The sequence below is a fragment of the Marmota monax genome, unplaced genomic scaffold, assembly GCF_021218885.2.
Source record: "Marmota monax isolate L192 unplaced genomic scaffold, Marmota_monax_Labrador192_F-V1.1 WCK01_AAM20220418_F8-fsc00082, whole genome shotgun sequence".
In the NCBI taxonomy this organism is placed as follows: domain Eukaryota; kingdom Metazoa; phylum Chordata; class Mammalia; order Rodentia; family Sciuridae; genus Marmota; species Marmota monax.
In genome coordinates, this window is record NW_026695207.1 from 918,806 (window position 1) to 930,925 (window position 12,120).

General features: G+C 45.5%; 1 protein-coding gene, 1 long non-coding RNA gene and 1 other non-coding gene across 7 annotated transcripts in view; 1 reads left to right on the forward strand and 2 right to left on the reverse strand.

Annotated features, from left to right (window-relative positions):
* Window positions 1–1,338: 1,338 nt before the first annotated feature.
* Window positions 1,339–5,498, reverse strand: LOC124083631 (uncharacterized). The gene is made up of 3 exons (XR_006848841.2): window positions 5,205–5,498; window positions 2,869–3,024; window positions 1,339–2,700 (listed from the first exon to the last, which is right to left on the reverse strand). It is a non-coding gene; the product is annotated as an uncharacterized LOC124083631 (long non-coding RNA).
* LOC124083678 (small nucleolar RNA SNORD123) lies at window positions 3,110–3,179 on the reverse strand. The gene has a single exon (XR_006848874.1). It is a non-coding gene; the product is annotated as a small nucleolar RNA SNORD123 (small nucleolar RNA).
* Window positions 5,499–5,643: 145 nt separating the features above from the next.
* The window catches only part of Sema5a (semaphorin 5A), a 451,060-nt gene continuing 444,583 nt past the window's right edge, over window positions 5,644–12,120 (forward strand). For 3 of the 5 annotated variants that reach the window (XM_058574512.1, XM_046430339.2, XM_058574515.1), the window contains exon 1: window positions 5,644–6,115. The gene's annotated coding sequence lies outside the window, so the exon portion shown is untranslated. Of the gene's footprint in view, window positions 6,370–12,120 lie in introns of all 5 variants that reach the window. The other 2 variants (XM_046430338.2, XM_058574513.1) reach the window with 1 other exon arrangement.

Here is a 12,120-nt window from a genome sequence, read left to right on the forward strand (position 1 = left end):
CAGACCAAGCCCTCACCATCTCTAAGCCTCCTGGATTGTGGACTCCCCAGCCTTTAGAACCATGAGAAGTGAATTTTTATTACTTATGTATTACTGAGTTTAAGGTATTTTGTTATAATAGTGTGCAATGACCTCTGACTGTTATTTATTGCTGTTCTCTGCAATTATGATTACTGCCTTTGTTATCATAATAAGGGTGTTTGAATTAAAGTCCAATGTTAATCAACATTTCTCCTCTCCTCTGGAGTCTACTCTCTTCCCATCTTCCCACCTTTTTGTTGGTCTCTCCTTTTCCACCAAATGTCAACTCAGGTGCTACTTTTTTTCAGTGGCGCCTCTCCTGAGTCCCTGATCCCTGTGTGTTTGTCTATCATTGCACTAATCAGGACTTATAATCACATAGGTGTCAGCTCCATAATTAACATCTACTTCCATGGTGTTTCTGAAAAGGGCAGGGATGGTTCTGTGTTGCTCTTCATTCTACTCAGCAGCAAGTACATTCTTATGTGAAAAACAGAAATGATGATGGATAAAGCACATGGAGCAGAGTTTCTCATGTTGTGAAGTCTGGGGTGAGGAGGTTTAGCACTGAGATGGAGGTGCCACAGATTCACCACTGATTGGTGCTCCTTTCACACTACCATCCTTGGCTCATAGCTTCCTCCTCAAGGTCACCTCGAAATTCAAGATGGCTCATGGAATTTCACCTATCACAACCAAATTTCAGGAAGAAAGGCAGAAAAGATCATTCCCTGTTAGTTTAAGCCTTCCAAGAAATTCCACCTTGTTTCCTGTCTTAGTGATCCTGAAGTTCCATGGTCTCACCTAGCTGCAAGCAAGCTTTGTTCTTTGTTCTTGTTTTAAAGCCAGGTAGTTTGCAATTTAAATAAAATCAGTGTTATGAAGGTTGGTATGTGCGTGGTGGTGATGGGGATGCTGCTGTTTGGGAAATAACTATTGACGGCAGGTAGACCTGCAGGAGGTGTTGGTATTTGGATGAGAGAAGCTGACATGCTAAATCAAGGACGTAATAATGAGAATGAGAAGGGGGGTCTGAAATGAGATTTGACAGAAGGGCTTTGGATCCTTGATGGCCTTCTTCCTACTGATTTGCTTCAGAAGACATTTTGGTTTAATTTCATACATATTGTTTTCATCGAATTCAAGGTCATTATGAGTTAATCTCCCTGGTAAGTGATGAAATAAACTAAGACACAGTAATTCGTGCTTCTAAGTCTAAGGAGGGTGAACACTATTTTTGAAAATACATTTACAAAGGTACTTATTTCCTCCCAAAGCTCTAGTTTCAAAGTCAGGAATATAAATGACATTGATTAATAAGTGTCAAATATCTTTTTTTTTAATACCCATTCTTTACTCATAGGCACTTAAGATATATCCCAGTCTCAATGTCAGAAAATAACACTCAGCTAACCATACGGATGCTTTATCTTCATGCCACAAACCATCTGCATTTCCTGTAGATATTCCAAAAATCTTTTAAACTTAGCATTTTCCCCTTTCCCTGCACCAAACTTATAAAAGACAACTTGGGCTGTTTTGAGGACACCAGTTTTATCTTAAGGAAACTGGGTGGCTAGAAAAATATATCTAGAAATATAACCCAAAAGATAAGGCAAACTATTTCTAGATTTCTAGAATACTTTGGTTTTCTGTATATATAGCTGAAGTAAAATACAATGTCTTACTGAAATTTTAAGGATGGCTATATACTCCCCCGCCCCCCCCCCCAAAAAAAAAAGAAAAGGAAAAAAAAAAAAAAACTGCTATGAAACATCCCCTGTAACTGATAGTGAGTACGTCTTGTTGAATGTAGGCTTGGGTGGTTGCATTTTGAGCCGTTCATTGCTTTGGCCACTGGACTTAACTGGGTTGCTTTCTTGAATGTGGCATGAGGTCGAGGGATATGGTTCTCATTTGGGAAATGAATTCAAGAGAACCCATAGGTGAGAAGAACTCACCTGGAATGCTGAGGGCAGGTCATTCTGTATCAGCTTCCATTTAACAACCAGCAACAACAAAGCACATCCCTCTACCTGGCAAAGGTGAGGCAGCCGTGGGTAGAACCAGGTGGAAATCAGATGTCAGAGAAGGGACCTTGATGGAGTCTTCAGTGCAGACTAGCACAGCATAGGGACCAGGAACTCCTGCTTTGCAACACGCCCACTTGTGGTCATTCTCAAATGTGCCAAGGCCACTTTCTTTCAAAGAGTCTGGGCTGTTGCTTTAGGAACAGAACTGGTCTGCTTACAGGTAAGCACTGAGAGAGTGAGCTCTGCGTGGGAGGACCAGGATGCTTCCTGGGGCAAAAGAACCGTAAACCGAACTTGGTGAAGCTCAAGAGAATGTAGTAGGGGCTGTGAGTTCCCTGAAATCTCCCCATCTTGAGATTCTTCATCTGTCAAAACTTTGGGGACATCACGGTGTCACCCATAGCCACAATCATGAGTCTTCCAAGTCATTTATAGTATATGGAAAAAAAAAAAAGAGCTCTAACTCTAGGCAACCACACTGAGTCATCAAACTTCACTTTTTTTTTTTTTTTTTTTTTTTTTTAAGCAATGTCTAGCTGTGCTAAGAAAAAAAAATGATGGGATAATTCAGATGATCAAGCTTTCTTTTTTCCTTTTAAGTTTCTTTTTTTTTTCTTTTTCTTCTCAGTTCTTAAATGCCATGGATCTAAAAGAAGGAAACCAAGGATAAAAAGAGAAATGCATGGATGACAATTGTAACACTTGCCTCGATCATTTTTAGGAAAATCCAGTTAAGAGGTAAATGAAAAGAGGTCACACATTTTGGACTGAGGTTTTTTTTTTTTTTCCCTCCAGAATTTTAATACTGTCTTACCACATCTTAAACACCACCACTCCCATGGTTTCCTTTAAAGGGCACTTGTGGTCCCCAGCAGCATCTTTGCCTCTCCTCCAGGTGATGCTCCTTCAGCCCCCACCCTGTTCCTTGGCTCTGGGCTGGCAGTTGAGCCTTATGGCCCAAATTCAAGCACTAGAGAGGGGTGTAAAGACAAGACAGAATTGGCTGATTAGTCCAGAGACACAAGTGATGCTTTATATTTCAGAGTAAAGATTGTGGTGAATCAGGAAATGGATGGCATTTTTCAAGTCATATGAATCAGTGCCCCAGAATTCATCATTTTCACCATGTGTCGCTTTGGTCATCTCATTCATTGACCTCATGTGCATGGTTCACCTGAAGCAGATTAGGGAGGACTGTATTTCTATTCTGAAGAGGACTAAACAGTTTTTGTTTAAAAACGACTACCCTTAATTGTACAATGTGATGAGAAGCAGCTTAATGTAAGTGAGCAAGTCTTTTTCAAAGGAAAAAGGAAAGGAAATTTCATTTAGAAAAAGGAACTAACTCTGTATACTTTAAAATAATTTTAAAGAGAGCCAGGTCAAACGCAATCCTCAACTGACACTCGTTTCATTTTAAGCCAAGAATGCACTCTAAATTATCATTTATTTCCTTGCTAATTATTAGTAATTTGTAGTTAATTATCACTAAAATACATTCTTTTAAGGATGGTTCAGTACAACCTGAAACAGCAAAACTGAATCCCCCCACTCCCCAGATAACACAAAATTACTTAATTTGCCTAGTTAAGTGTTAAAAGTCCTCTTTCCACTGCTTAACTCTGTTTGTTAAGAAATTCTTTTTCTTAAATTAAAAAGAAAAAAAAAAGTGTTGGCTGCTTTCAACTGCTACCTTAAGAGGCAAGGAAAAGTTTGGTAAATATATTTGGTCCTAATTTCGGTCTTCATTCCCGTGTATGAGCTCTGAGCTGCCCATCTGAGAGACTTCGGGTTCAGCATAAAGCAGAGGTCCTCCCCCGCCTTCACCAGGCATCCAGGCAAGAGCTTGGCCAGCCGCCTGCTCCAGAGAGGCTCCTAGGCCTGTGCCACGTAGGCCAGAGAAGCGGAATGTCCGGAATGGAGCCCACCCCCAGCACAGAAAGTAAAGTGCTAAGGTTTTCATTCAAGTCCCAGAAGCCAGCAGCTACCACGCACCAGGCTAGAAGCCCAGCTCAGGGAGGAATGCTTACCAAGGGGGCTGCCAGGGACTGGACTGACACTTCCTCCCAGACCTCTTAAAGGAAATCAGAGTGTGGCCCCAAGCATCCGAGGCAGCCCCATCACCAGTTGGAGAGACTAGGCATTTGGGTATGGAATGGGTTTATATGGACGCCTTCAGAAGTGTTTCACTTCTTTCATTAGAACAATAATAGGAAATAAAGACAGATTGATGGCAACTTATATGCTACTGTCCTCCTCTTGGATCTGCTCTACCCGCAATGGCGCTGTGTTTCATGGATGAACTCAATGGAATCCCATGGAGGTACAGGACTGTTCTCAGTATTTGCCTGACCCATCAAAGGGCTGGCATTGACTCTAAAAGCGGCTGTGTGAACATGGACCATACGGCCATCCTTATGTTACTGCGGTTGAGAGAGGACATTCATAGTTTCCTTAGGCAGGAGCACCTTAAAGCCATCCTTTGAAGCATAGAAGGAAGGAAAAAAAAAACCAAAAACGCAGACTGTCCCCCACCCCCATCCTGAGGGAAAGGGTTACACATGACCATTCAGGACAGGACAGAGAACCCAGGTTTTACTGTCTTATCCTATTATTTTAACACTCGCCCATTTTCACAGTTTTAAACCCAGAGAAGCTGACCTCTCTCCTTAAAAGCTGTAGAATTGCAACAAAGTATCAAGCTACAGGAGTCTTCAAAGGTACTTTGTTTTCCAATTATAAACTTCTCATCCGAGGAGTGTTTAATCAGCAAGGCCCAAACATCTCGCAAAAGTGCAACAGGGAATTTCTGCCCCAGAATTGGAAGAGATGACTTTGGTCTAGATGGAGCTTCTCTGCCTAAGCTCAGCGTGGCTATTTGGTGATCTCTTGATCTGCTTCCCTGGTCCGGCACACGTGTTCATTTCCCTGGTTTAACCCCTCTGAAAGCGGCCTGAATTAGGTGGGAGCCTCACCCCCAAACTGCTCCTTCAAGAACCCTCAGCGACTCTCCCAGTCTTCATTAAGGAGTTTCTTGCTCAGCACGCAAGAGGATGTCACAGAGGAACAAAATCTCAAACTCCGAGTCCGAGAGGACCGATGGCTCCCGCCCACCCTCTGCACCGATCCCACTACGGGACGCTCACGTACCTGTAGCATAGACGGGTAGGGCGGACGCGCCACGTCTCGGGTCTCGGCCCGCGCTGCCTCCGGCCCTTTATACTGCCCACCCCGAAAAGTAGCCACGTCGGAGGGACGGGACCGGGGGCGGGGAGCCACGGAAGGTCTCCGCGAGGCCGGTGAAAGAGTCCTTGAAAAGTCAACGCTCGGGAGAACTTACCCTTGGGAGGCAGGAGTGAACTCCTGGGGTGCAGGGGGCACCCTCGGCGCTAAGGGGTCCCAAACCGGGAAGGGGCGGGCCCGGGGGAGGGGCCCGGGGAGGTCAGGCGCGGGGTGGGGCGCTCGGGTTTCACTCCGGAGGGAGAAGGAGGAGGTGCGGCGCGGGGGCGGGGCGGGGGCGGGGCGAAGCGGCCCCGCGCTCCCGGCCCGCGCTCCCCGCCCGCGCACCCTGCGCGGCTCTACTTGCCGGGAAGGCGGCGCCGGCGGCGGCTCTCTCGCTGCGCCTGCTCCCGCGCGCTGCCCTCCCGCCGCTGGTGGGCTCCGGAGCCTCGGGCTGCCCGCGGTCCCTGCGCCGCAGTGGCCACAGCCTTCCACTTATTCTGCGCGGGGGCGCCCGGGCCAGTACAGCCGGTCTCGGGGTGCTCCCTTCTCCCACTCGCAGCTACCCCGTGGAGCTGGCTCGGGCACCCCACTTTGCCCCCTCGTTCGTCTCCTGAGCTGGGCGCGAACTTGCCCATCCGCAGGTCGACCCTGCCCCCAAGAACTCTGTGCTCCTTGAGGTCGAGCGGGTCACCAGCCTGGAGCACATCGATTAGGGGGCGACTTTGGGGAAGTGGCAGAGAGCAGTGGCTGCCTCCACTTCTCTCTCTCGGTGCTGAAGAGGAGCCGCTCCGGGCCCCAGGGCGCTGGATGACTGGCACGAGGAGCGCGCCCCGCACCTGGTGAGCGAGCTCCCTGCCCGATTCCCGCTTGGCGGTGGACTGAGCCTGTAGCCGGGACCCAGGGACAGCAGCGTTTGGCTAGTGGGTGGTGTAGATCTCGGATAGGGTCGATCTGCAGGCACCTGGGCGGGGACAGCCTGGTAGCTGCGCGTACTGGAATAGGACCACCATCAGTGCGGGGGCGCCCACAGTTGAGCTAGTGCACGGGCTCGAAGTTTGTGTTCTCGCCTTTGCAGAGGTCTGAGAGTGTGGAGGTAAGGAGCGGGAATATCGTGGTGGGCTAATCGGCTGTGGGCGAGACTGGACCGCTGCCTGACACCTCCGAATGGTGCGCAGTGGAGATCTGCGTGCAACCAGCGAGCAGCAGGTATTGCTTTGTCGGGTGCCGGGGGCCCGGCGGTCGCGGCTTCTCCCGGGGAGCTGCCACCTCGCAGCAGCCCAGCCGGCTGGTGCACCGTTTCCTGATCTCGTTTACAGGAGCTTTGCAGAGCGCGCGCGAACCTGGAGGCAGTGGGACTTGGGCGCAATTCTGCCAAGCTCTTGGTTAATAAGGGCGACTAAGGCGGAGATGCAGAGGCCTGGGGAAGCTCCTGCCAGTGGGCTGCAACTAGGCGAGCCCCTTTTCTGTTGATATCTCTCCGCTGCTCCGCGGATTTAACATTCCCTGGCTCCTTGCCCCAGAGGAAATGTTCCTTCTAAGATTTGCAGAGGACTGGGACGGAGGAGTGATTCCCCAGTATCACAGCCCGTGGCGCTCAGTGCTGGGCCTAGCGCGATCAGATCCCGATTCCCGGGGCTTTGGCGGGAAGCTTGTTTCACCTCCTAGTGCCCTGGTCGCTTTGTACCTGGATGCGGCTGCCCAGAGTTGGGATTTAACTTTGCTGCTCCTGCGGCGTCCCGGAAAACCCCGGCAGGGGGCGCTGAGAGCGAGCGCTCAGAGAGAAGGAGAGGATGGATGCTACAGGCAGTTGCCCTGTCCTGGGTGAGTGGGTGGGGGGTTCAGGCAGCGATCAGCAGAACCAGGCAGCTCTTGCTGTAATTTCGTGGCGGAGGCAGAGCCTGGAAGGAGCTGGTCTTCTGGCCACAGAAAGCTTTCTGCCTTGTTAGAAATGACAGGCGAACATGGATACAAGTCTTGTAACTAGAAAGGTCTCTTGCAGAGACAGATGTTTTCATGCAAACTCTTGCCTGCACATTCGTCTTTCTCCTTGTGACTACTGTATTTATCCAGAAAAAAATAAAAAAGAAATTGAAGGTATTTAGAGTTACGTTTAATACTGACATAAAGTTCTACTCCGTACAAGTACATTAAACACCAGGAGTTGCAAACAGTTGTTGCAGCTCATTTTTAAGAAAAACGATTGTGTGTCACAGCTTACCCAGAAGAGCTCTGTCATAACGGTGGAGTTTGAGAACAGCAGATGCGTTATTAATTACGGAGTCTTTCATGAGGAGATGCAGAAAGACAAAACCAGGCTTTAATGAAAAGATTTTTCAATACTTAATTAGGATTAATTAATCCTATTTTCATTATTTAAGAGAGGGTGAGGTTTATCATAATTTCTTTTGTTTGCAAACTTCAGCGAAATCAGATAATACTCTAAGGGTGTAAAACTGAAGTAACATATCAGGGACTGAGTTTACTCCCCCCAAAAGCAAAGATTCCCCCAGATTTCTTGCTTCATATTGGTTTACATGGAAAAGCAGTCCTAAATGCAATTGGCCACTTGAGTTTGTTTCTTGTAAAAACTTTTGAGATAGCAGTTCATCCCCTGTGCTGCTCATGAACACACTGTATATTCGTGGGACTCTGGCGTTGCTGAACTGGTACCTAGTTTACATGTTTTTTTGCTTTGTTTTGTTTTTGTTTTTTAAGCCAACTGGTACTTTTCTTAATAGGAAGTAGATGGATGATGCTAATCATTTTATGCCTTTTATAAATTGTACTAGCTTACTTAGTGTTTTAATGACAAACAGCTGCAAGATCCTTGCTGTGAGCAGTCTTTGGTCTCCTGGGTGGGAAAGCTTGTTTCTGTCCAAAGGAAGTTTTTGAGATGTTCAGAATTTGGTAAAAATAAATCTGTGTTCTTTACTGCTGTTTTCAAATGATTTCTTCACCATGTCTGAGACGAAGGGAATGGAGACCTAGTGCAGAGACTATTAAAACTTAATGATGATGAGACTAAAGTAAATGTAAGCACATTCTTGCAAGTTTTTGCATATGTTTTAGAGGGTTGCTGGGCCATCTGAAGCCTGTTCGTTGATCTATAAGAAATTTGGCTTTAGAGTCTCCCTTAGTGTCTTTCTGGGGGACAAAAATAAGACCAATGAACCTTCCTCTCTCTTGTGTGTTAGTTGCTCAAAATAGATGCCCGCTCCTTGGGGACTGTCGGCCATTCCTGATGTCAGGAGAACTGCCTATTTGAACCATTGCATGGTTTTAATTAACGTGGGGACTGTTTATAAGGATTCCAAATGTCCTTGTTTTTCTTCTCATGAAGTCATTGAAATTGAGGCTTTGCCTCTGATGCACATACAGGAAGGTGGAGGAGAGGAGAGTAGAACTTTGATAAATATCCAGCCAAAGATAAAAAGGCTAAATAAGGTAAATAAGTGATCAAGAAGTCCAGACTTCACAAAGGTCAGAAACTAATCCCAAGAAAGAGGTTTGGACTCCAAGTCACATGGTGTGTGAGGTAGACTGAGTTAATTATTTTGTAATAAATTCCAGTCAAATATTTTTGTAGTAGCATAGGCACAACTATTTGAGAAAAGCATTCCTACATCCTGCATTAAATCCTTTATAATTCTTTCTAAAATTATACCAATTTTTAAAAATTTTTAAAATGTTTTTGAAATTGTTGCTATAGTTACCCAGATAAATTGCTTAGGATATAATTATAGTACCAAGGTGTCAAGTTTTAATGTTTAGTATTCAATAATGTTTAAAACGTAAATTACAGTGTCTAACAAATTGAGTTACAATAAAGTGCAAAGTGTCTAAAGGGGACCTTTCATCCTACCTGCATCTGTTTGCAGATTCATATTGTGAAAGTTAACTGTTTTCTCGACTCCTCAAATGAGTGCTTTAAGTTGTGTATGCTGTCTTCTCTTGTTGACAAAATAGACATTTACACATATGCTCCCAGTAAAGTTTCTAAATTAAGATGAAGAAGTCTGGTTGAAAATTCCTGGTTTTTATCACTCTGCTGCCCTGCAGAAATGATCTGTCATAGCTAGGGGGCAATCTGCTGTTTCGGATTCTTGCAGATTGGTGGCATCATGGAGATATATTCAACAGGTGAGGACTAGCTCTTTGGGAAGCAGTTTCATGAAGCAGCTGGTAGTATGTTTGGGAAATGTTATCACTTATTTCTTTGATGAATTTTTCAGATACTGGCTACCTAGAAACACAAAATTAATTTTAGATCATGAAAAAAGAGGAAAAAAATTAAAGTAAGCTAGAATATACGTAAACTTTTCACTTTTAATAACTCAGAATTTAAACTAAACAGATGAAAGCAAGTGGACAACTTTTTCCAAGAGAAGTCACTACTTTAACATATGGGTATTAATACAGTCAATCTTTGCCATTAGCAATATCCCAGAACTTAGGAAACCTGGCTCTCCGTTTCACAGGGTTTTTTAAAGCCAGGCACCTCAACGACAAGTCAGGTGTCACCAGGAGCAGGGTGTTAGAAAGTGAGCTCAAAAAGGCCAGAGCATTTTTTTTTTGTCTAAGAGTACTGTTTGTTTGACAAGATCGAACCCACTTTCCTAAGATCTAAACATATTTCCATAGTACTTATTATGCATTTGAAAAGAGTACAATCACTGCATTTTTACTCTTTTCCTCCACGTGTACTAGAATTGTCTTCCTGATTAGCATTGAAAGAAACATTATGAAAGAATACATTTCTTAGAGGATGCGTTTCTTTTATGTTTGGCTGTGAACCCACTGATCTTTTATCTTCCTGTCTTTCATTCATTATTTGTCACTGTATTCCTTGTGAAATTGGCCGACCTAGAGTTCATGCAGAATGATGAGGACACACACACTGGAACAATCTTATTTTATGTTGCAATTTTATGTATGTTTGAGAGTAAATCCCATTACTGCAATAGGTAATTCAATTACAGATATGTATGATAAATAACCCGAGGAGTGATGCTATCACAAACCTACTCTATTGGAGAAGTAATACTGTATTTGCTGAGATGTGAGATAAATAAAATACAGGCAAGTGACAATCAGGGCCCAAGGACAACTTGCTCATGGGAATTAGAGCCTCTTGCAGTCAGTCCGTGGGTTTCCGGCGTTTTCAGTGATATGTGATGTACCCAGGGAGAGAAAACAAAAAATAATCATAATAATTCTAAGCAGTTTCCTGTGATTTGTCTGCAAAATCGTAAAATGGATAGCGCTTAGCTAAAACTTTGGTCCTTCTGAGTTACTGGCTGGTGCCCAATACAACTCTGCACAAAAGAACTTCCCTTTCTGTAAAACAAAACCCCAAACAAAAGCCCATATGGAGATGTGGTAGAGGGCTTCCAGGGCTGTTTGCAGTCACAAGGATGCAGCTCCCCAGACTTGCTGTGTGGGTAGACCATGTTGGAGACCAGAGACATTTGTGGGCCTCCTGCAACCACTCAGATTTTAGAAACAACTGGATTCTGAGATTACTCTTATAGGACCAAGATTTAAATTTGCTGTAAAACTTTACTGATTGTGAAACTGAGAGTGTTGTTTGTAACTGGTAACATGATGAAACCAAACAAAACCCAAATTGTTCTGGATGCTAACCCTCTCTCCAGCGGATAGTGTAATCAACATTATTCAGGCCAGTTGACATATAAGTGCAAACTAAATGAGGATTTGATTCTAAGATGTCGTCTCAATCCTTGTCTGTTCTAGCTCTATTTGGCTTTACAAATTAGGGTTCTAGAAGGATGAATAGAAGAATTGCCAAAAATCCATTGTTTAATGGAGACTTTCCCTTGTTGGATAGACAGTGGAGGAGGCCTCCATCTTGAATTAGAGGCCACAGGCAGGAGAGTGGTACTGAAGGGATGGACGGTGCTTACTGTGCTGGAGAGGTGTTGGCAGTGATAGACAGATGTATGGCAGCTGGAAATGGGTGGTGTGGGTGGGAAAAGTGACAGGGAATGACGTCATCCTCCCTGTGTGACTCATGGAGTCTGGTGGAAGCTCTGAGGGTCCCTGCACAGAGTGGCTGGACCATTCAGATGGACTCTGAGGTGGCCAAGAGCCAGGGCGTGTCAGAATCTCACCTGCACATTGGTTTGTGACTGGGAGAACCTGCCCCTCAAGCGGGTGGCAAGTGGAGTTGGAGATGGGGAATGGGGAGGACTTCTCTGCCAGTGGCCAGGTGTTTGGTCAACAAGGCAGGGCCTTGGAAGGATAACACAGAGCACGAGACTAGAGATTTTGAAGTGGAGAGCTGGTTGAGGGAACGAGACAAGGTCTGGGAATTAGGACTTAGAGAGGAACTCGGAGAGCAAGCCTGGCTGCCTGCCCCATGTGGGCCACGCTGGTCTCATTTCTGCTGATTATGCTCAGCATGGTCCTCAGCTTGGGACCCACAGAGGGATGGAAGGGCTTGTGGGGTGGGGGTAAGGACGTGCACCTGGGACTGGGAGATGTGACCATGGCTGGGTGACCACTTAACTGTGGCCACTCTCCCTTTGTCCTTCCACCTCCTTCTAGCTTCCTGTTCTTGGTACAGATCCTCCTGCTTGAAGTGCTTTTTCTCCACTTTCCTGGGAGGCTCTAGGTCTGTCTGAGGCCTTTGCTCCAGGGTCCCCTCTTCAGAAAGAAGTCTCCAAATAGCACCACCTAAGCTAGCATCTCCCCATCTCTCATCCCTTATTCTGCACTTTTCCCCATCATTGCATATTGTACCGCCCCACACATTGTGTTTATTTCTTAAAGCCTTTCCCCAACAGAGAAGGTTAGCTTAGGAGACAGTTGAGACACAGCCAGG